At 37.7% G+C, this 25,268-nt stretch overlaps 1 non-coding gene across 1 annotated transcript; it reads right to left on the bottom strand.

The window, feature by feature from the left end:
* Window positions 1-332: 332 nt before the first annotated feature.
* LOC111561024 lies at window positions 333-439 on the bottom strand. The gene has a single exon (XR_002743394.2). It is a non-coding gene; the product is annotated as a U6 spliceosomal RNA (small nuclear RNA).
* Window positions 440-25,268: the final 24,829 nt, after the last annotated feature.

The raw sequence follows: 25,268 nt of genomic DNA, 5'->3' as shown, positions 1-25,268 counted from the left end.
TCCTGTCTCACATTCAGGTCCTTTATCCATTTTGAGTTTATTTTTGTGAATGGTGTGAGAAAGTGGTCTAGTTTCAACCTTCTGCATGTTGCTGTCCAGTTCTCCCAGCACCATTTGTTAAAGAGACTGTTTTCCTTTGGATATTCTTTCCTGCTTTGTCAAAGATTAGTTGGCCATACGTTTGTGGGTCTAATTCTGGGGTTTCTATTCTATTCCATTGGTCTATATGTCTGTTTTTGTGCCAATACCATGCTGTCTTGATGATTACAGCTTTGTAGTAGAGGCTAAAGTCTGGGATTGTGATGCCTCCTGCTTTGGTCTTCTTCTTCAAAAAAAATATGGAACGCTTCATGAATTTGCGTGTCATCCTTGCGCAGGGGCCATGCTAATCTTCTCTGTATCGTTCCAATTTTAGTATATGTGCTGCCGAAGCGAGCACTCTCACAGCCTTTTAAATGGAAGCCACAGGATCTGAAACACCAATTTCTCCATAGCCTAGACCTTTGCTTCTACAGAATATGGAGTATTAGAGCTGGAAGACATCTGGGGGGTCAACTTTAGGCCAACTCTTACTTAAAAAATTTTTTTAATGTTTTTCTTTAATTTTTGAGAGAGAGACAGAGTGCAAGTGGGGGGGTGGCAGAGAGAGAGGGAGACACAGAATCCAAAGCAGGCTCCAGGCTCTGAGCTGTCAGCACAGAGCCCCACACAGGGCTTGAACTCACAGACTGTGGGATCGTGACCTGAGCCGAAGTCAGATGCCCAAGTGACAAGCCACCCAGGTGCCTCAGGCCAACTCTTATTTAAATGAATTATTTCCCTTGGGAGCTCTGAAGAAGGATGGCAATAACTCAGATATTGGTACTTTTAGCCCTGTCCTGGAATATCAGCCTTAAGGGAAGCCCCACAGGTTCTCATCACAAGCATGCAACCCATTCTACTAATTACCACCCCAGAAAAAATAATTACATTGTGCCCTAATTCACCATACAAATGCCTACTTTCCCTCAAGACTGCAACTCCACAGGGCAGGGAGGTTTCCTGCACAGCAATTCCCCCCCGCCCCCCCCCCCCCCCCCACCTCCCCTTTGGCCATCTAGATTCCTGCGTTCCTTCTCTACTTCTTTTCTTTTGCAAAAATCTCTGCTTCTCACTCCCTTCACCTTATTAATCAGACAAGACCCCAGCTTCTGGTGAACTCTACCTTCTCCTTCTCTGAGCTTGTACCCGGGCTGCTGAATGTGGATAGAAAAATGCAATAGAGCTGTAAGAGTCACTTTAAATTCATGATCCCCAGCTTCAAATGGACACTCAAAAACTGCCCAGCAGGCTTTTTATTTTTCTTTTGTTGATTTACTTACCTATTCCCTGAGAGGGCTATTTTATACCTCCTTTTCCCTCCTGAAGCCTCCTACATTCCTTCCTCTCTACTCTCAGATGATGACTTCTCATTTCATGGATAAAATTGAAAAATCATCTTCCTTTCACCAAACCTGCAATCTTCATTGGGGCCCATTTTCTCTTTCTTTGGTCTGGTTAAAATGGAAAAAGTGCCCTTCAGCCTATCAAAGTCCAATCGCTTCTACATGCACCCTGGATTTCCTCCCCTCAATCACTGTCCTCCCTCGGATGTTCCCTCTTTATACATTATCAGTCTTCTCTCTCTTACTGGATCAGCACTACGAATAAACAAACATGCTGTATTATCTCCTATATTTGTGAAAAGCAAACAGAACAAAATAAAAAGTCTCTACTGACCTCATAGCTCTTTCCATGTATCACCTCATTTCTTGACTTCATAGCCTAAGTGTTCACAAATATAGTTGTCCACACAGTGGTCTCACACTAACTTTTCCCACTTCAGTCTGGCTTTTGCCCCCTTCCCCTCACCAATGATTTCCACTGGAAAAGTACATGCCAAAGTTTCCAAAGACTTGCAGGATGCCAAATCAAATGGAGAACTTCAATCCTCATCTTGTTTAGTTTCTCAGTAGCAGTCAACCAATCCTTCAAATGCTCCCTCTCTGACTCATCACACGATACTCGTTCTTCCCTATCTGTGACCTCCAGGTTACAGTGTACTCAGGACTCAATCTTAACTCCTCTCCACTTGCCATGACCAATCTCATCCAGTCCAGTGGCTTGTGACTTTTCAAAACTGGTTTTAATTTTTATCAAAGAAGCATATGCACAGAGTTAAAAAGCCAAACAATACTGATAAATGCCTATTAATATTTTTCTCCCCAAGTCAAAATCATCAGACAATCTGACAGTTCCATATCTTTCCCTGGAGTTTTACCTCCTTAGCATCTGCCCTTCTGCATCAACCCAACCTGATTCTCCAGCACAGGTGACATCTCATGACTCCCCTTCACCACTCTCCTGTGCTGTGTGAAATCTTCTCTGGATTCCTTTCTCTTTCTTGGTTTACAACCTTACTTTGCTAAAGACTATTCTTCAATAGCTTTTTCTTTTAACTGAAGTATAGTTGACAACATTCAATACCTTTTTAAGAAAGACTACACCCATTTGAATCCTTATAATTAGGGATTTATTGTATCTTCATTCTTTGGGTTAATAATATACCTAGAATCTTACTCTATGTGAAAAATCATATCCAATCAAAATTTTGAAACAGTGCTCCATTTTCTTCTAATTTTCAGTGTTGCTGTTGAAAAGTCCAATGTCATCTTGATTATTTTTACTTTGTATGTCATTATCTTCTTTCTGTCTAGAAGATTTTAGGATCTTCTGTCTGTCTCTGAGCTCTATTTTTCACGATGGAAAATGCCAGGTCTTTTTTCATTTATTGTGCTAAGCACTCAATGGTGTCTTTTACACTCAAGAAATGTGTCTTTTAATTTGGCGACTTTTTAATGAATCAAATTAGTTGGATAGTGAGTTTCTTACATTAATCTTCTGATTATCTTCTCTTTTCTTGCCTATTATCTATCTTTTTAGCTGTTGCTTTTATATGATCTATGAGACTTCCTCTAATTCATCTTTCAACTGTTCTGTTTTTAAAAATTTGATTGTCAAATCACAATTTCAAAAATTCTTACTTATTTCCTATTCCTTTTTCATAGCATCCTGTCCTTTGTTATGTATATCATACCACCTCTCACCATTCTAAGAATATTAATTATCATTTGATCTTGAGGTTCTTTCCCCTGCTTCTCCCTTTTTTAGATTGTATTATTCTTTTCTTTCATTTTGGAGATATTCTGAAGATGTCTGCTCTTTTTGTTTATTTATATTCAAAACTAGTTAATAAAAGCTGCTTGCAAGCTTTATGAGCTTGGTGGGACTTACCACTTGGTGTATTTTATTGCAAATTGCAAAAGCTAGATGTTTTTTACATTTCTGGAATCTGTTAAGATCTTTTCTATCTCAGAGGCTTTGGACATCAGGATTTATCTAGAATGTTCATGCGTGAGTGTGTGCGCACACACACACTTGTTTGAAGTCTTCTTTTCCTTTAGATCTTGGCTTGTATATCATTTCTTCATAGGGGCTTTCTCTGACCATCTTATCTAAATAAAATAGTTTTCCATTATTCTCTCCCTATTTTCTTCCTCTATAATATTCACCACAATTTAATTTATATAATTGGTGGATTTAGGTATTATGTAATTGAGTACTTTCCTGTCTATTTCCTACTGTCTGACAATAAACTCTGTGTGGGCAAGGACCATTTCTATTTTTGTCAATGCTCTCATATCAGGGCTTACCATTGGAATACAGCATGCTCAATAAATATTTATCCAATTAATCAATAAGTGAATGGATGGGTTAATGAACAGATATTCTAGGTTTTGGGTCAATCTCAGAATAAGTAGTTCTGTAATCTTAGGCAAGTCACTTAACCTTTATAAACTTTGTTCTATTTAGCTTCTTCACCCTCAAAGTAACAGTGCTTATCCCACCAACAGATGAATTTATGATGTATTTCCACCAATGAAATAATTGATGTATAAGTGCTTAGTAAAAAAGCTTGTATAAATATGAGATATTATAAAAACTGAATGTGGCTTACTCTGTCTTTTCTTATTTGTTTCCTCTTTTCATATTGAAACCTCAATTTAACACTTCAGGGATCATACCTTGAGAGCACCTTCCTAGTGGTGTTGTTATTAAGAGTTCTTTTTAGAACCAAATTAACTAAACTCTTAGACGTGATTCAAATCAGACATACCTTAGTCAGACTCCTGAGCAAACAATATCATAAGAAGGTTCCAGTTTCTAGTTCCATGAAGGGAAATGAGCAATGTCAACTCATGTTCTACATTCAAGTACAGGATGGAAGAGATAATAGAAATTTCTGTTCAGGCATAAGGATTAAATCATCCCTATGTTTGTATCATAATTGTCATATAATATTTGTCAAACTAACCAAAAATAATGATACCTTATTTTAGTAAGTGCACGGGAAAACTAGAAGGCTTTTTCATTGCTGATAGAAATGTAAATTGATATAATCCTTCCAGAAAGTTATTTCAAAATACCCACGGCATGCCTTAAAGGTATTTATATTTTTGGTATAATTGTTCTTCTGAGAAATTATCCTAAGAGACCAAAACTTAGAAAATGTTATATATCCAAAATTATTTCAAGTATTAGATGTTTAAGCTATTAGAGACATGAGTATTTCCAATAATATATCAAAGGTTAAGTAAACTTATGGTGTTCATTTGGTAGAACATTATACAGCTACAAAAATGAATATTATAAAAGCTATAGGGTGGGGCACATGGGTGGCTCAGTTGGTTAAGCCTCCAACTTTGGCTCAGGTCATGATCTCATGGTTCCTGGGTTTGAGTCCTGCCTCGGGCTCTGTGCTGACAGCTTAGAGCCTGGAGCCTGCTTTGAATTCTGTGTCTCCCTCTCTCTCTGCCCCTCCCTCACTTGTGCTCTGTCTCTCTCTCTCAAAAATAAATAAACATTAAAAAAAATTTTTTTAGGGGCACCTGGGTGGCTCAGTTGGTTAAACATCTGACTTCAGCTCAGGTCATGATCTCATACTCCGTGAGTTCAAGCCTCGCGTAGGGTTCTGTGCTGACACAGGAGAGCCTGGAGCCTGCTTCAGATTCTGTGTCTCCCTCTGTCTCTGCTCCTCCTCTGCTCATGCTCTCTCTCTCTCTCTCTCTCTCTCTCTCTCTCTCTCTCTCAAAAAATTTTTTAAAGCTATAGGGCAACATGGAGGAATATTTATGATATAGATTATAATACCAAATTGCATATATACTTTGTTACTGATTTTAAAATGTTTACATTAAAAGAACATCTAAGTAAACATGACAAAATGCATTCTATTTAAATGGTGACATAATGGAGGAATTGTTTTCTCATGAGTACCTGAGGATTAGTCATTTGTTCAAATTCAAAAGGATCTACTGAAAAACTAGGATGGAGAAGGGAAAATCAGCTTCAACTAGATGTTAAGCTTCTTAAAACTAAACAGGAATCCTCTTGCACTGTTGGTGGGAATGCAAACTGGTGCAGCCTCTCTGGAAAACAGTGTGGAGGTTCCTCAAAAAATTAAAAATAGATCTACCCTATGACCCAGCAACAGCACTGCTAGGAATTTACCCAAGGGATACAGGAGTGCTGATGCACAGGGGTATTTGTACCCCAATGTTTATAGCAGCACTCTCAACAATAGCCAAATTATGGAAAGAGCCTAAATGTCCATCAACTGACGAATGGATAAAGAAATTGTGGTTTATATATACAATAGAATACTATTTGGCAATGAGAAAGAATGAAATCCTGTCAGTTGCAGCAACGTGGATGGAACCAGAGGGTATTATGCTAAGTGAAATAAGTCAGTCAGAGAAAGATAGATATCATATGTTTTCACTCATATGTGGAACTTGAGAAACTTAACAGAGGACCATGGGGAAGGAAAGAGGAAAAATAGTTTCTGAGAGGGAGGGAGGCAAACCCATAAGAAACTCTTAAATACAGAGAACAAACTGAGGGTTGATGCACCGGTGGGGGCGGGGAAAGAGGAAAATGGGTGATGGGCATTGAGGAGGGCACTTGCTGGGATGAGCACTGGGTGTTGTATGTAAGCGATGAATCACGGGAATTTATCCCCCAAACCAAGAGCACACTGTATACGCTGTATATTTGCTAACTTGACAACAAGTTATATTAAAAAAACAAACAAACAAACAAAAAAACCTAAGACATTGCTCTGACTTTTCTTATACTCCTGACAAGGCCTACGCCTTGACTGGGCACACAGTAAACACAGCTCTGATTAACAAATGTACACTCTATTCACCTTCCTTGGCTCTGGTTCCAGTTCTGAGGCTTTCTAATTCTTGCATGTTGTAGGAATGAACATTACGAGGAAGCGAACAGGCCTCTTTCTTTTATGAGCACCTCATGATGTAGTGGACTGAAGCAGCTGTCTCTAGCTCAGGGATCAATAAACTTTTCTATAAAAGACCAGATAGTAATTATTTTGGAATTTTTAGACTATGGGATCTTTATTTCCAGTAAATTTTCATACAGAGCAAATGAATGGGCATGTACTCTAATAAAACTTTATTTACAAAAAACAAGTGACAGTTTGCTAATCCCCACTAATATATTTTCTTTTCCATGTAGCTTTGATGCCTCCGTTTGTCGTCACTGTTCAGTTAGTTCCAAGTGTTCCTCACTTTTTTAAATAGCTCCACCTCCACTCATCATTAAGTTAATTTAGTGCCATATCCTGAACACATCCTCTGGAGCCTTGCTTTTCAAAGACTAATCAACTGACCTGCAATATTGGCATTACTGGGAAGCTGGTTAAAAATGAGAATCTAGGGGCACCTGGGTGGCTCAATCGGTTAAGTGTCCAACTTTGGCTCAGGTCATGATCTCACTGTTTGTGATTTCAAGCCCCGTGTCAGGCTCTATGCTGACAGTTCTGAGCCTGGAACCTGCTTCAGATTCTTTGTCTCCCTCTCTCTCTGCCCCTGCTCTGCTTGTGCTTTGTCTATCTCAAAAATAAATAAACCTTAAATATTTTCGTTATTTCAGAAATAAATAAACCTTAAAACAAATTAAAAAAAAAGAGAGTATCTAGGGCCCTACTCTTGATGCAATGAGTCAACATCCATGTTTTAACAAGCTTCTGAGGCAATTTATTTGCATATTATACCCTGAGAAGCTTTATTCTAGAGGACAAAACACAGTGGCCCATGTAGAGCTCCCTGTAATAGCAGTAATGCTCTGTGGTTCTTTGAATAAGTTAAATTAGAGAGGCAAGTCAGGGTGTCATCTCACCTGGTCTCCCTCTTGGATGACTCCTCAACTTCTCTGCCTCCACTAAGGCTGGCAAAAGTCTACTGACAAATGACAATGCTAGGGGCTTTTATTTTCTTCCCAAATATAGGGCCCATAATTCTATCCTGTCAAAGGCTGAACTCATCTGTATGACAATACTTTCACATTCTCTTTATGTGGCTCTCCAACAAGGTACTGTCCCTGAAATAAAGAGAGCTGGGGATCCTTCTGTCTCTGTCCCATGAAACTTCTTGAATGGCTCTCTGCCATATGATTCTCTCCTAGATTCTCTCTTCCTTGGAACTTTCTCTTGGTTTCTCACACATGGGGTTTCTCCAAATTGGTGCCATTTTCTTAAACAGCCTTGTCCCTCTATACCTATAGAAATTCTTGATCACAGCCTTGGCTTTAGTCTTGCCATTTCTTCCTCTTGTGGCTTTGATGCCCTAAGCTTGCATTCTCTTCAGGTTCCCATGCCTCTGGACAATAGATATAAATAATGGCAAAGCATGATTTTTTTTCCTTCATTTTCTCTTGCTTCTCAAGTATACTTGTACATCACACCTTCAAACCACTCTCTGTCCTAGGATGACAAAAGTTTTCATTCATTCAATATATAATGTGTTGAATGGCTTATATGGCAGGTAATGTGTTAAGTTCTGGGAAGGCAGATGTATTAACATATAATATTTTCCCTAAATAACACCCTGTATTTCACTGAAATCATGAGTATACTAATGCTGGAAATCAAATCATTGAACACCAGAGGTTTTTTTGGTATGTGATAAACTCAGATGCTAAATAATTATATTGATCACTGTCTGACTCAGGGCCAGCCCAACTCATAAATGAAGTAGAGGTGCCTAAAGTAGCATGATCTTAGAGATTCCTTGCCCAAGGCTGCACAAATTCTCCTATTCTCTGCTTTGGTTGTGGTGAACAAATATGAGTGATTTGGACTCAGATTAATTCAGATTCTGCTTTTCATTGTCTTAAGAAAGAAGATATAGGTCCAAACAGCTTTTATGTGGGAGACAAGGTGGAGGGTGACATCATAAAACTTGGGTGCATGAATCATGGCTCAAAGACCAGGAATAACAAAAGGGTTTATTAAGGACTCCAAACCAGCCAGGAATTATCTTGTGAGGGTTGAATATCTGGCAGGAGATAGGGATGAAGATACAGACTAGAAAACCCTAAAACTGAACTTATGTGAATTTTGACAAGACTTTTTTTCTTAAAAAATTTTTTTTTGGGCACCTGGGTGGCGCAGTCGGTTGAGCGTCCGACTTCAGCCAGGTCACGATCTGGCGGTCCATGAGTTCGAGCCCCGCGTCGGGCTCTGGGCTGATGGCTCGGAGCCTGGAGCCTGTTTCCGATTCTGTGTCTCCCTCTCTCTCTGCCCCTCGCCCACTCATGCTCTGTCTCTCTCTGTCCCCAAAATAAATAAACGTTGAAAAAAAAAATTTTTTTTTTATTTTTTTTTTTAATATTTTTTTTCAACGTTATTTTTTTTCAACGTTTATTTATTTTGGGGACAGAGAGAGACAGAGCATGAGTGGGCGAGGGGCAGAGAGAGAGGGAGACACAGAATCGGAAACAGGCTCCAGGCTCCGAGCCATCAGCCCAGAGCCCGACGCGGGGCTCGAACTCATGGACCGCCAGATCGTGACCTGGCTGAAGTCGGACGCTCAACCGACTGCGCCACCCAGGTGCCCCAAGACTTTTTTTCTTTAATGCAGAGATTAATCTTACTTGCCAGACCCGAATGCATATATATATATTTTTTCATTTTGGCTAAGAACCCTTTCAAAGAGATACCTTTAGTATCCCAAAGTGAATTTCAAATGACTCTTTCAAAATCTGGGTGTAGAATCTAGAGGAGAAGTCTCCAAACCAGGAATTAAGAGTTATTGGGCATATGAGCATATCAGTGGAGAGGTTGGCAACTGAATTTATAATTATCAATAGTCCAAAATACCTTTATAAAACATAATGGCAAAAAATTCAAACCATGAAAGTAATGACTGTCAGTTCGCACTGTGAAAAATTTAATTTTTTTTTTTTTTTGGCATTCAAAATGCTATGAAGACAATTTTAAAGTGTAAACAACAAGCTAGGAATATTTTTGCAAAACTTATGACAAAATTGAATATATTTAATAATAAATATAGGGCTTTTAAAAGTCAGTAAGAAAAATCCAATATGCTAACATAAAAAAAGTATATTAGTAGGGTAATGCTCACAGTTGGAAAAATCTCAGTGGCTTAGTACAACAGAAATTCTTTTTTACTCTTGTAAAGTCTAACATATATAAGTATTCCTTATTGGTGGGAGACTTTTCTCCCTGTAAAGATTAAAAGACCAAATGTTTTCCATTTGTGGCTCCATCATTTTCAACACGTGGCTTCCAAGATGGTGCATTCCAGGGTACCGACCCATGGAAGAGGAAAAACCTAGAGGGCTCATGTATAGGAGTTTTTACAGGCCTGGTCTGGAAGAAGTACATGTCATGTTCACTTGTATTCTGTTGGTTAGAACTAAGTCACACTCACATGGGAATATTTAAGTCCAAGGGAAGCAGGAAATATTGTATAGTTATGTGTCTAGGAAGAAGAGGAAATGGTTGGTCAACATGTATCTAATCTCTGCCACAGTCAAATTACATGCCTTATAGGAGACATATGTCATATATGTGTATATAAATATAAATATATAATAAAACTAGATTAGTCTCAATTTAAGCCATGACCCTAAGACAACAGATGTGAAACCACCATGTAGAATCTGCAAAGAAAGTGTTCACAACAGTCTTGCAACTCAACCTCACATCTGGCTCAAGAGTATAAAAAGAATCTTAAGTTACAGATGCAAAAAGGATTTATTTAGAGAGAAAGAGAGGCACTGGTGTTCTATGAGGCCCATACCTCTCCTCCCCACTTGAAAGCCTCGGAGAGAGATTTCAATGAGACTACTTGGAGAACATAATCTATGTCCTCTGGAATGTGTCTGACTCATGCTTGAGAAGTCTAAAGAGAGAAAAGCTGGAATAAGTACCTGGCAGAAGAGGACTATGGGTTGCAGTTGGGGGAGTAACTTCATTCCTTTCACAAGAAGATTTGTTTCTTGTGGGTCAGATTGGAGGGCCACATGCCAGGGAGAGCTGGTAAGTGGTTGTCTCAGATCCTGTCTAAATATGGGAACTTCAGCAAAGCAAGCTGGAGATACCCTGCCAGATCTTAGAGACTCAGAGAGGCCTCTTAAGTGAGCAGCGAGAAGAATGCACCCACTCATATCAAGGGGATTACAAGTAAGATATTCTCAACAATAAGGTGGGGTGGGGATCTCCAAAAAACCCATAGCAATGTTCTATGAGTGGGCTACCTGGGTGGCTCAGTTGGTTAAATGTCCAACTTCGGCTCAGGTCATGATCTCGCAGTCCATGAGTTTGAGCCTTTCATCAGGCTCTGTGCTGACAGCTCAGAGCCTGGAGCCTGCTTCCAATTCTGTCTCTCCTTCTCTCTGCCCCTCCCCTACCCACACTCTGTCTCTCAAAGATAAAAAAATTTTTTTTAATTAAAAAAAATGTTCTATGAGTAAAAGAATGAGCTTAAATACTTGCCAGGACCAGATACAGGGGAGGCCAACTCATCAGCATTAGTAAAGTAAGAATTCTCCTGTGTCCCTTTCCCCTTCTCCCTCCACTCACTCCAGCTTTGTAGGATCAGAAACCCAGTAGGTAAGTCAGAGGAGAAGTAGAAGAACTTGATGAGGAAAGAAGAAAAAAAGGTTACCTAACCACTCTAGGCTGTGGACCTACATGGGGCAAACTGAAGGAAAAGGAATGAGTGGGGTTGGGGAGGGATATTGCCTTTAAGTGAAGACTGATGTTTATATTATCACTCTGGGATTGACATTGTTTACTGATCCAAACTGCTTTGTGACCAAAAGTAGCTGAAGGACTTGTCTTTATCCGAAGTGACCTGGTTTTCATCTGGGGGGAGGATGAGTGAGCTTTAAATGTGCACTGTGAGAATGCACACTGTGACTTCAATGCAGTCGTTTCAATACACATGAAGCCATATGTGAAAAGATAATGGCAACGTGCTACAAGGAGACTCTCTGGAAGGTCAGATTGTGGCCAAATGAGTTGCCTGTGCGTGTGTGTGTGTGTGTGTATGTGTCTATGTCTTTCAAAGTTTTCACAGTGCACACTGTATTACCATATAATCAGGACAGTGGGCATAACTGTGAAATGCCATAAGATGTACACAACTGTAAGATATTTTACCACCCTGTCTTTTGCAAGATGACTATTTCTTGGATACCTAAACTCAACATCGTTGAAAGTAAAAGACATCGTTATTAGATGTGTGAATATTAAATTGAACATTAAATTCATTTTAATGGCCATATTAGTATCAGTCTGTATCTCATAGTGTTATGATATATGAATAGAGTGATCATTTCACAGTGTGTCCATATCTTCTACCATTTTGCTCTCCAAACATCTGTGCGTAATTTCTGTATTTCCTCCTTTACTGAGATCTTTTAAAAATTCTCTCTCTTAAAGGAGGAAATATTTGCCTCCACTTCAAACCCTACATTCTTCAAGGAGATTTCCATCATATCTACATAAATTTCTTCCCCCTACTGACTCCCATAGTTAAGTGAATCTGGACAACATAACTGAGCAACTAACTGCATTTTTTGACTCTTTCCCGGATATTGGTCTTATTCTCTTAACTAGATAGGAAGTTTCTTGCAGCTAAAGAAAGCTTATAGTTCTCCAAATGCCTTGAGCCCCCTAACAACCTATTCCTAGGCACACATAAGGTACCCGGACACATTTTTGCATTACGCAGATTTAGGTATATAAACAGTCTTTCTTCAGTCCTGTTCGTCCTGTGTGATAACCCTTCAGATCTTGAACCACTCAGAAAGTTTCTCCTAGCTACATTTAGAAGGCTACTGTTGTTTTTCTGGTTTGTACTCTCTTGCCTTCTGGTTTCTCTCCTGTCAACAACATTCTCTGATGGCCTGCATTTGGGCAGGTTTACTAATTCATATGCCAAGTAAGACTTAGAAAAAGAAGGAAGAATGAAAGTAAATACCTGCAAGTACTTTAAACGACATACACCTGTTGCTTGTTTGGGAGTTTGAGAATGATCAGTTGACTATTTTCTTGTGCCAACTCTGTTTGCCAAATAACAAAGTATTTGAGGAATTACCTACTACTATACTACTATTACTATCCTTAGCTTGAATGGAGAGCCTTCCCTATAAACTTTATCTCAATAAATTCTTGCAACATTGATAAAATATACAGTTATTTACTCCCATTTGCAGGTGAGGAAACAGAGGGGTTAAATGACTTATCCACGGTCACTCAGCTGCTCAATACCAGGGGCAGGGTGTCGGTTCATGTTTGCTGGCGTCTAATGACTATATTTTTTCCACTATTACATGATGCTTCTTAAAAAGCAGTTTCTTAAAATATCTTTTAAGTAGTTTTCAAATAGCAGTTAAATGTGCACTCATTCTAATGACTCACCAATTCCACTCCTATCTACCTAAGAGAAAGCACATGTCCATATAGACTTATAATACGAATGTTAGCAGCAGCTTATTTGTCATAGCCATTATGTAGAAATATTTCAAATGTCAGTCATTAGATGAAAAGATAAATAAAATGTAGCGTATTTATGTAATAGAATACTACTAAGAAGTAAAAATGTAGGCACTACAAATACATGCAAAAACATGGATGAACCTCAAAAACATTATACTGAATAAAGGAAGTCAGATATAAAAGACTATTTTATCATGTCATTGATACGAAATTTCAAGAAAAGGCAAAACTGCAGAAAACAATCTGATCAGTAGTTCATTAGGGCTCTTTTAGGGTAATGAAATTGTTCTAAACCTGGATTGTAATGATGGTTGTGCAGCTGTTTAATTACCACAAATTATCAAACTACAAATTTACAAGTGGAGAACTATATGGTATTTCTACCTCAATAATGTAGTTAAAAGTGAATATAACCATTTTTAACATAAGGATAAAAAATGCATCACTCTAGTCATGACATAGGCATTTCCTCACTCCAGAAAGTTCTCTTGTATTCCTTACCAGTCAATCCTTATTCATTCCATGGTTTAGGCAAACACTGACTGATTTGTTTTGCCTGTCCTAATGTTTATGTAAATTAAGTCATACAGTATTTTCTCTTTTGTTTTGATTTTATCACTCACTACAATGGTTTTGGGATTTATCTATGTTGCTGCATGTATCAACTCATTCCATATTTCATTGTAGGAATGTACCACTGCTTATTTATTTGTTGATGGAAACTGACATTGTCTCCAATTTTTGGCTGTACTGAATAAAGATACTATGAACACTCGTTTATAAGGCTAAACTTTAACTTTGTTCATTTTCTCTATTATTTGTTTTATATTTCACTTACTTCTGGGAATTTTTACTTTCTCCTACTTATTTTGTTTTAATTTGTCTTTTCTAGCTTCCTAAGTAGGAAACTTGGATTGCTGATTTTATACCTTTCTTCAACTCTAATATATCCATTTAAGTCCATAATTTTCCTCTGAGCACTACTTTAGGGGCATGCCATTAATTGTGATATATTTTTATTATACTTCACTTTGCAAATCTATCTGATTTCTTTTATGCTATCTTCTTTAACCCATAGGACATTTAAAAGTGTTGCTCTAATTGCAAATGTTCCAAATTTTAGATATCTTATTGCTCAGTTTTGATTTAATATTCCTATGGTCAGAAAACATGTTATAAATTTACCAATTTATCTCCTTTAAAATGTATTGAAACCTGTTTTATAGACCAACCGTTGAAAAAGATGTGTACAATACAGTTGTTGGATATGTTATTCTAGAATGTCAACTAGGTCAATTAGATGATTAATATTGTCAGATCTTCTACAGACTACTTATTGTTTGAGTACTCATTCTATTAATTACTGAGAAAGGAATGTTGAAATTTCCAACTATCATAGACAATTAATTTCTCTGTATAGTAATAAAATTTTTGCTTTATGTATTTTGAAACACAATTATTAAGTCAACATATTAAGACAATTATGTCTTCTTGATGACTTTATTCTTTTATGATTATTATATATCCCCCTTTATCCATAATAATACTTATAATTTTGATTTTAATTTGCCTTATATTAATGTAACTGCTATAGCTTTTTGATGCTTATTATTTATCCAATTGATTTTTGATAATTTTATTTTTTATCTTCCTTTGTTTGATTTTAAGGTGTGTTTCTTATGAAGGACATATATTTAAGTCTTAATGTTTTAATTTAGTATGACAGCCTCTACCTTTTAATTGAAATATTTAGTGTATTTATATTTAATGTAATTGCTGATAGGGTTGGGTAAGCCTGTCATCTTAGTATTTGTTTTCTATTTGTCTCTTCTGTTGCCTTTTTCCTCTGTTATGCCTTTTCTGCCTACTTTGGATAAAGTGAGTAATTCTAAGTATTCCATTTTATCTTATTTATTCATTTTTTAGATATATTTATTTTTTATTTTATTTTTTTGCTTTATTTTTAGTTGCTGCTCTAGAGATTCAATATGTATCTTTAATTTATAACAGTGTACCTTTAAATATTATACTTATTTCCAAACCACGTGAGACTGTTAATATACTATAACTCACGTTACCCTTTTACTATCCTCTTTATGTTCTCATCATATATTTTACTTTCTTCATATGTGATGAATGTCACAAAGCACTACTGTCATTTTTGCTTAAATATTAGTAGTCTTGTGAAGATATGAAAATACACATATAAATATAAATAATAATATATATTTTAAAATTTATATTTACTTCCTGTGATGTTTTTCATTCCTTCCTGAAGATCTGAGCTTCCATATGGCATAATTTCCCACTCAGTTTGATGAACTTATTTTAGCACTTCTTGTAATGTAGGTATGCTGTAGTTAATTCTCTCTTCTTTTGTATATTTAAATATGCCTTTATTTGTCTTCACTTTTAAGGATTTATTATTCATGGGTTTTGAGATTCTAGTTTGACAGTTTTTCCCCCTTTCAGCACTTTCAAAGATGTCTTTCCACTGTTTTCTGGTCTCTACTATTTCTTATGGAAAATCAGTCATAATTCTTATTCTTTTTGGGGATATAATGTGGGGTGTGTGTGTGTGTGTGTGTGTGTGTGTGTGTGTGTGCATGTGTTTCCAATTTGGCTGCTTTAAAGATTTTTTTTTAACGTTAGCTTATATCAATTTCAGTATCATATGCTTAGGTTTGGCATAACCGTCTCTCTCTTGTTCAATGTATTAGGATGGGGAGCTGTGAATGGCTTTAACAATTTACTTAGGTGGTTAAATGAAACCTGGGTGTGAAGGTAGCTGACACTAATTGAAGTTGGAATGCCATAACTTCCTTAGTATGTTGTAGAGGAAAGTATCTAAACTTTGAGAGAGGCTGGAATATCATCTCTTGATTTCTCTTGCTTGCAAGAGACACAATTTGGGACAATTGAGTTCTTCAGCTATTGTCTCTTCAAATATTTTTCTACCCTTATTCCCTATCTCATTTGCTTCTAGAATCTCAATTACAAAGGTATAGATCATTTGATATTGTTTCTTAGTTCTCTTTTGCTTTGTTTCTTTTTCTTTCATTCTTTTTTTCTTTCTACATTTCAGTTTAGTTAATTTCTATGGACCTCTCTTCAAGTTTCCTGATTTCTACCTCTGATTCTCCTGTTGCTATAAACTCTTTTGAATAAACTATTTTCATGTATCTTGTTTTTTATCTTTGGTATTTCCATTTTGTTTTTTATAATTTTCATATTTCTGCAAAGACTTCTCATATGTTAATATGTATTGTCTATACCTTTTCTACTAGATTCTTTAACATGTTTATTGTAGTTAGTTTATTGTCTTCATTGAAAATTCCAACACTGTGACTATCTCTAGCTATGCCTCTATTGACCATTTCCTTTTTTCATCCTAGGTCACACTTTGTTGCTTTTTTGCCACTGTCTTTATTACTACTATCATATTCCAGACACTGTGTATTAAAAACAGTAGGAACTTAACTAAACAAGATATACTCTCAGAAAAGAGCATGTCTCTTTTCCTGTAAGACCCCTAGTTGAGGAAGCTTATTCATCTCTTATGTAGTTTATGTGGGTCTATAATTTGATAAGGCATTTTTGTTAGATTCAGTTTTCCACTAGGTTTAAATATTTTGAGAGCAATACCAGGAATTTCCCTTCAGCTAGGCCTAGAATTACTGATGGCTCTTTATACTTTACATCCCAAGTTGCAGGTTTCTGGTGAGCTCTTTACGCTTTACACCCAACATTCTAGCTTTCTGAATACTTCCAAAGAAGTATTTCTTTGCTTAGCAGCCCACTGTATACACCTTTATAGGTTACTGGAAAATTCTTTTTATTCTTCAGTTCTACTAGGGCCATGTCTAGGGTAAGTTAAATAAGGCACCCAGATGCAGAACTTCAGAGGTGTACAAGTGCAGGGTTGGGGTCACAGATTCAATGTATTAGGATGGGGAGCTGTGAATGGTGTTAACATTTTGCTTAGCTGGTTAAAAGAAACCTGGATGTGAAGGTATCTGACACTAAATGAAGTTGGAATGCCACAACTTCCTTAGTATGTTGCAGAAGGAAGTATCTAAAATTTTAGAGAGACTAGAACGTCACAGTGGATTTCATATAAGTTATGAACTGCTCGCCCACTCCCTCATCATGTCCCTTGCAGAGTTATAAATGCACCCTGTTTATTAAGGCTGTGAAAAATACATTTGCAAATTTAGGGGGCTTCAGCCTCCTCAAAGAGATTTGTGGTGGCTGTTCTCTAAAGGCCATTAACGACAGTGAGAACTGCTACCACTAAATGAGGCCTAGAATGCATAATTGGAATAGAAATACTAAGAAACTGAGAGAATTTCCATATTGGCTCCTTGACCCATTAACTGAGAGATATGGTAATAATGGCCAAGTGGTAGCCACTGAAAATAGTGAGTCAAAAGCAAAACCACATTTCTAAGTGGATTATGGAGATTAGTGACACCATCAAGGACCTGAAAGATAGAGGCATGATGATTCCTACCACATTTCCATTCAACAATGCAGAACATATGTATATTTTGGAATAACTGGATCATCACAAACTTAATCAGGTGGATAAGATAAAGTGTCCTGTGGACATCAGTGAATCTCTTCCCTCAGCCACCTCCATCCTTGTCCAATGGGCTTACAAATAAAGTAGCCCTGGTGACAAAGATAGAGGTTAAGCTTGGGCTCAGTCACACAGACTTCTATTCATGAAGTCCAACCTGGCTTCTACCCCTACAGAGTGCCTAATCTACCAACAACCTGCTGAGCCCCTGATATGGCATCATTCCCGAGGGTATCATCCAGCAACCTGGTGGCAGGTTGTTTACACTGGAACATTTCCATTATGGAAGGAGCAGAGCTTTATTCTCACTTACTGGAGAATAAACACTTACTCTGAATATAGATTTGCTTCCCATCCCTGCAATATTTCTGGTAAATCCACCACCCATTGACTGGTGAATGCTGTACTCACCATCACAACAACTTAAATAGCCTAGCTTCTGATAAAAAACACATTGTATAGCAAATGCAACGTAGCAATGGGCCCGTGTTTGTGGTATCACTATGTTTCCCAATTACCCCTAAAATGGCTGTCCTGACAAATAGTGGCATGGCTTTTAAGGCTTAGATGCATGACAGATAGGTAAAAAGACCTTGTTTAGGACAATGTCTTCCTGGAGGCAGTAGGTGCTGTAAATCAGCAACCAATATGTGGTGCCATTTTTCCCATAGATAGGCTTCATGGCATTGTGACCAGAAGTGAAAATGCAGAGACTGCTTTCTCTTACTAGTGATCTACTAGAACTATTTCTGCATCCATCCCCACAAGTGTGCTAGAGGTCACAATTTCCAAAGGAGGAATGCTTCCACTATGGGACACAGCAATAGTTCTCTGAAAGTGGAAGCTGAAACTGCCACCTGGCCATTTGGGGTTCTGCAAGACACGGAATGAACAAGCAAAAAAGAGTTTTTTCTCCCTACTAACTGGGGTGACTGAACCTGACTCCTGGGGTGAAAATGATTTGCTACCACAACATGAGGGAAAGGAGGAATATGTTTGCAATGCAAGAAATCCCCCTGAAGCCTCTTAATACTCCCTGTCCTATGACTAAACTAAATGGAAACCACAACAACCCAATATAGACAGAACAGCTTATGGTTAACACCCTTCAGGAAGAAAGGTTTGGGTCACTCTATCAGGCAAGGAAATATACCAGCCAACCCACTTGCTGAATGTAATACAGAATGATTAGTGGAAGAAAGTAGTTATAAATGGCAGCCACAACCATCCCACTATGTGAAGACTGTAGCAGTTTTGAATATTTCTTCCTTATTTTTACATGAAATTATCTGTGTATATAAAAGGCTAAAAGCAGAGGCTCTGGCTGTCTAGATTTTGAATCCCATCTCAGTCACTTACCTGTTCTGTGAACAGAACTAAGTGTTCAAAAGAAAAAAAAACCCTCTTCATTTGTCTCTGCAAAATGAGAATAATTATGCCATATTCCTCAAAGGAGTTATGTAGATTTTAAATGGGTTAATACCTTTAGAGCACTCAGAATAGTGCTGGCCAGGAGGAAGCATTCAGTGGTTGCTGTCAGTATCAGGAGAGGCTGCAGGCATCAGAGAAAGCAGACTCTTACAGATTTGGTTGACCCTCCCCAAGATTATCCCAAGTCCCAAAAGCCTGCATGGAAAAGGACAAATTTCCAGGCTTTCATTTCTCTCTGCTTGTTTGTCTTTTTTTTTTTTTGAGGTACCCTCCCCAACAAATGCCAACAAAACCCTGGCTTTCTACTCCAGTATCCTCTGGCATTTTCATGAGGATACTCTGAGAATAGCTTATGCTTGAGAAAGGGACTTAGGGGAAGGATAAAAATACTAAAATTTGACCAAGTCTCCAAATGAAAAATACAGCTTTAGGGGAAACCAGAGACATCTCCTTCTTTTTCTTTCACTCTCAAAATGCATTATGATGAATAATGCCCCAGGGCTGGTGTATGCAAACCTCTGCTGTGCTTATGGAGAAAGATTATAATTGAATCCTCTATAATGATGAGCCAAAAAAAAAAAAAAAAAAAAAAAAAAAAAAAAAAAAAAGACCCAGACAGACAAAGCTCAGAGGCTGCAGATCAGCTCAGTTTGGCTTCTAGCCCACAGCACCTACAATTAATCTGCAGTGATTTTTATTTATCTATTTAGTGCTCCCACTAGGCAAGGAAAGAGAGAAAGAGAGAGCAAGAGAGGGAGAATCTAGTCATAATTCAGCCTTCATGGTTAGGCAGCAAGCTCGAAATTGAAAAAGTTATTCAAATGGATAATGAAAAGGGGCTGAGTTTCTAATGTCCTCCTCTATGGGAAAATGGCTTAAACTGTGGGACTTTGCAAATGGCTTACACGTTATTTGTGATGAGATTATTTAAGAGTCAGCTCAGTAATGCTATACAACAGCATTATCATCGGGTGAGTGGTAGACCTCTGCACTTGCATCAGAAGGCAGAATGGAATCTCTGAACTTGGTCTCAAGAATCAAGTGGTTCTTGGCTGTTGATAACAGCCACCAAGTGGAACCAGGGCCCTTCTGTGCTACTCAGATCTGCATTGGTGAAATGGTAGGTACAGACTGTCCTTAAAGACTGTGGCCCTGGACAGAATGTGTCAATAGAGTCAAGCAATCAGTGTATGTCCCTGAGTACAGATGGGTTGAGAGGAAAGTTTGGTAATCTGACCTGTCAAAAACAGCATGTGGCCAATCCCAGGAGTTGGTGGAGCTGTGGCTACTGCCACGTCTCTCTCCCTACCTATTGTGAAGGTCAGCCCTGAAATACTTTCGTCTGTCTTAAGAGTTGGCAATAGACACATGGTGATCACTTGTCCTAACATGCCCTACCTGCAATCCCCAACAAAATGCGATGTGACTTTTGCAGTTACAAAGCACTTTCATGTATAATAGCTCAGGGAAGTAGGTAATACATTTTATCACATATACACATTTATAGATATGAAATAACTGAAGTTTAAAGAAGTAAAATAATTTGCCCGGGGTCACATGGTTAGGTGGCAAAGCAGAGGTATGAACCTGAGGGTCAATAATCAATTACCATATTTAAACCCATATTCCTTCCATTATTGGAATATTGACACTCTGCTTTTAAAATTTGATACTTTGCAACCTGGAGCAATACTATACAACAGAACTCTCTGTAATGATGGAAATATTCTATAACCTATACTGTCAAATATGGTAGCCACTAGCCAAATGTGGATAGTATGACTGAAGAAATGAACTTTAAATTGTATTTACTGTAGTGAATTTAAATTTAAAAATCACATGTGGCTAGAGGCTACCATATATAGTAGCCATATTAGGCAAAAGAAATCTATTTATCCATTCAGTACTCAGGAAACCTAGCCCTACTCTAGGCAAATACAGTGGTTTAGAGCATGCAAGTCAGGATCAGATAGACTATTTCACACAATATCCAGCTGAATGAGGTAGTGATAAGAAAGGAGTGGGAGCTTTGAAGAAATTCAACAAAATGGCTTAGAAATCTGAGAAAATTGAAGTCTAGGTGCTTCATATATATCAATGTTACTGTATTAATAATCAAACTGGGAAAAGAAAAAGAATATAAGAAAAAGGAATTGGAAAGGAAATACAAGCATTTGTTAAAGTTTTCCCTGGGAGTGTCCACTTCATGTAGAACTCTGGAGAAATTGCAAAACGTGGCATTTAGAGGCTTCATCATGCCTGCAGAGAAAGGAAGTGTAGCAGGTAAGGGATCCTCATAAGGAAAGTCACAGGAGCAACTATGAAGGAAACCACAGGACAGAAACTTCATGCCAACAGCAGGTCTGAGACAAATATAGGGTAGGCACTCAGCTCCAGGATTTAGATTACAAGTAGAATAGTTGAGAGAAAAGAGCCATGGATTTGCCTCTTTGAAGCAATTAAAAAGAACATAAGGTAAGAATTCAGGAACATAATATCTAAGAATTAGAAAGAAAAGTTACAGATTATATAAAGAACTTATAAAGCTCAACACCCAAAAACAAATAATCCAATTAAAAAATGGGCAGGAGAAATTAACGACATTTCTCCAAAGAAGATACACAGATGGCCAACAGACGCATGAAAAGATGCTCAACATCACTCATCATCCGGGAAATGCAAATCAAAACTACAATATCACCTCACACCTGTCAGAAAGGCTAAAATCAACAACACAAGAAACAACAGGTGTTGATGAAGATGTGGAGAAAAAGGAACCCTCTTGCACTGTTGGTAGGAATGTTAACTGGTGCAGCCACTCTGGAAAACAGTACATAACGTTCCTCAAAAAACTGAAAACAAAACTACCCTACAATCCAGTAATCACATTACTGAGTATTTACCCAAAGAATAAAAAAAACACGAAATCAAAGGGATACATGCATTCTTATGTTTATAGCAGCATTATTTACAATAGCCAAGATAGGGAAGCAGCCCAAGTGTACATTGATTGATGAATGGATAAAGAAGATGTGGGGTGTGTGTGTGTGTGTGTGTGTGTGTGTGTGTGTGCATGTATGTATATATATATTATTCAGCCATAAAAAGAATGAAATCTTGCCATCTGCAACAACATAGAGCTAGAGAGTATAAAGCTAAATGAAGTAAGTTAGAGAAAGACAAATACCATATGATTTAATTCATTTGTGAAATTTAAGAAACAAAACAAATGAGCAAAGGGCAAAAATGAGACATGGGGGCGGGCAACCAAGAGACAGACTCTTAACTAGAGAGAACAAACTGATCGTTACCAGAGGGGAGGTGGGGGGAATGAGGGAAATAGGTGACGGTGATTAAAGACTACACTTGTGATGAACACCAGGTGATTAAAGTAAAAACGTAAAGAAAAGAAAATGGGGTGCCTGGGTGGCTCAGTAGGTTAAGCATCCCACTTGGGCTCAGGTCATGATCTCAATGTCTGTGAGTTCAAGCCCTGTGTCAGGCTCTCTGCTGACAGCTCAGAGCCTGGAACCTGCTTCGGATTCTGTGTCTCCCTCTCTCTCTGCCCCTTCCCTGCTCAGGCTCTGTCTCTGTCTCTGTCTGTCTCTGTCTGTCTCTCTCTCTCTCTCTCTCTCTCTCTCTCTCTCAAAAATAAAAGAAGAGAAAAGAAAAAAAGAAAAAGAAGAAAAGTTCCAGATTACGCCAGAGGTTTACTGTCAGGATATAGAGGAAGAAGCAGGAGGACCCATGGATGGTCACTGTCCCACAGGAGAATCCTGAGGACAAAGCAGAAACTATTGAAGGACAGCTCTAGGGGCTGGAAGCAGCAAAATCAAATGTGACACATTGATCAGGATACTCTTTATTGTGAGCAGAAAAAACCTGTATTATGTTTTAAACAGTAATGAGATTAATTATTTTACATCAAGAGAAGTCCAAGTGTAGAGTGGGTTCAAGTTTGATTACTTTTATTTCATTTAATTGTCATGACAGTTTCATAAGGAAAGTCCAATGCTTAGCCATGAAGGTGAGGCTGTGGAGGGTTAAATTATTTGTCACATAAGGTGATAAGAAGCAGGGCCAGGGTCAAACCCATAAAGCCTTGGGTATAGAAAGTAACTAAATACTACAATCTGGTGAGGTTTTATTTATGTAAAGAATTTTTAGTGTTTCATGACAGCAGTAGAACAAGGTTATTTGGTATAACTTCCATTTTATGAATGTCAGAATGTTGGAAATATACCCTAAAATACCTCAAAATACAGAGCTTCTTATCAGAGCTACCAGGTATCATTTCATGGATTTCCATTCCTGAGAAAAGAACAACAAACAAACAAACAAATCAAACAATGCATCCAGTGGTGCCTGCCTTGTCTCCCTGCAGCTCTGTGCCCACCTAGTGACCAAGAGCTGTGTTCTCTGATGCCAGTCTCACTGCTTTACCCACACATTCCCAAAGGCTCCTGGTTCTGTGAAAATGAAGAAATAGTGATGGGCATGCTACAGATAAAGGGCAAAATTAGGAGGAAGACCCAGCATCTGCAGCTAATGGGTGTGGGGATGACCAAACCAAGAGAAACTGACTCTCCATTCCTTCAAGGACAAAAGAGAGTCCTGTTCAAATCTAAGCAGGTGCAGTCTCAAATGTTGAGCCATCTGACTTTCCCATTCTATTTAAAGTCTTAAACTGGATTTTGCATCAAAAAGTAGCCCATAAATCAGCAAAAAAATGAGCCCGTAAGCCTGCATGAAAAAGACTTCAAAACATATGCAGCCTGTATATAATGTAGTGAAAAGGTATTATTTTTGGTTGTAGAGAACCTCCATGACTGGAAGGTCTAAAACATATTCAGTGCATAGATCCAAGCTTAGCTTAGCCTATGTGAAGAGCTAACATATTTTTCAGAAGATAATTATCCAGTTATTATCTTATCTGTTGCCAATGTCGCGTAACACTGAGAAATTGATCAGCATACAGCCTAAAATGTCTAAGACTTTGGAATGAAAATAACTGCCAAATATGGATTAAATTGATAAAAATAATTCTAAACATGATTAGAGTCACTCTGTTGTATATCCTGCACAGCAGGTGGGAAATCCTTGAGAAGAATTAGGGAAAGGTTTAGGGAAAGCAGATTAATGGAGAAAAGATTAAATGTGTTTCAAAAGCAGTACAAAACATATTTTAAATGACAATCCTTCCATGGCCAATGTTAAAAGGTACTTGGGCCCATGCAAAATTCAAGCACTTGGTTTAAATGTAGATCATGTAGTAATAAATGGAAATGTGTCCTTGTAACAAACTGTGGACATGGAAGACACTTGGAAGGGACAAATACAAGTGGAGATTAAGCTTTTTTTTGTCTTTTCATTTAATTGTATAAGTGACATAGAAAAGCATTCTTACTGTAAAAGATTCAAACAGTACCAAAGTATAAAAAATGAAATGTAAAGATCCCTTTGGATGCCATAACTTTACATACATATATAAATGGTTAACACAGGATCTTTTATGTTAACATACGGCTAACATATTGTCTTACAGCATGGATATTCCATAATTTATTTAGCCAGTATCTTATTGATGTTATTGAAAGTGTTTGCAAATGCTTTATTATAGCAAAATTCTAAAGAAGGCTTGTCTGCGTATTTTCTAAGAAATACCTGAGAAGGCAACATTTCTAATACATTCACTAAAAACGTACTCAGGACTAATATAGATTGCAAGGTAGTCTATAATGAACCAAAATAGATGCCAATTCTGCCTTTATTGATCAGGGCCAGGTAGCCCTTACCATGACCCCTCTTCTTTGCTTACTGGCGTTTTAATTGGTGGGACTCAGGAAGGGAGGCCCATCACATCTCCATCTCGCTGAATGTAAAGCCAAGCTAATTACTCAATGTCTCAAGCCTTCAGTTTTCTTTTGTGAAAGATGAAGATGATAATCCAACCCTGTAAATTTGTGTGAAGATCAAATGTAGCAAAAAGGCATATAATGTGACAGAATAGTTAAGACTATGGGCTGAAGGAGAGAAGAGACCTAGGATTGAATGGCTGTTGCACATCACTTACCAAACGAGGGGCTCTGAAAAAGTTTTTTAACCTCTTCAAAGCTCAATTTCTTATACACATAATAAAGATAAAACTTTATAATCTGATTGTGAAAACTAAATAAGATAGCGTGTGTTAACATTCAACCTGGCATGTGGAAAATACCTAGTAATTCTCTTACTCCCAAATGTTAATTTCCTTCTTGTATTCCTTTCCTTCTTGTTGATTGCAAAACTTCAAGCGAAGCACATAGGGTGACTTCATGAAGGACAGGGGGTGGCATGGTTACT

This window comes from Felis catus, chromosome B3, assembly GCF_018350175.1.
Source record: "Felis catus isolate Fca126 chromosome B3, F.catus_Fca126_mat1.0, whole genome shotgun sequence".
Classification (NCBI taxonomy): domain Eukaryota; kingdom Metazoa; phylum Chordata; class Mammalia; order Carnivora; family Felidae; genus Felis; species Felis catus.
Note: the sequence above shows the minus strand (reverse complement) of the source record. Positions and strands in the feature narration are given on the sequence as shown.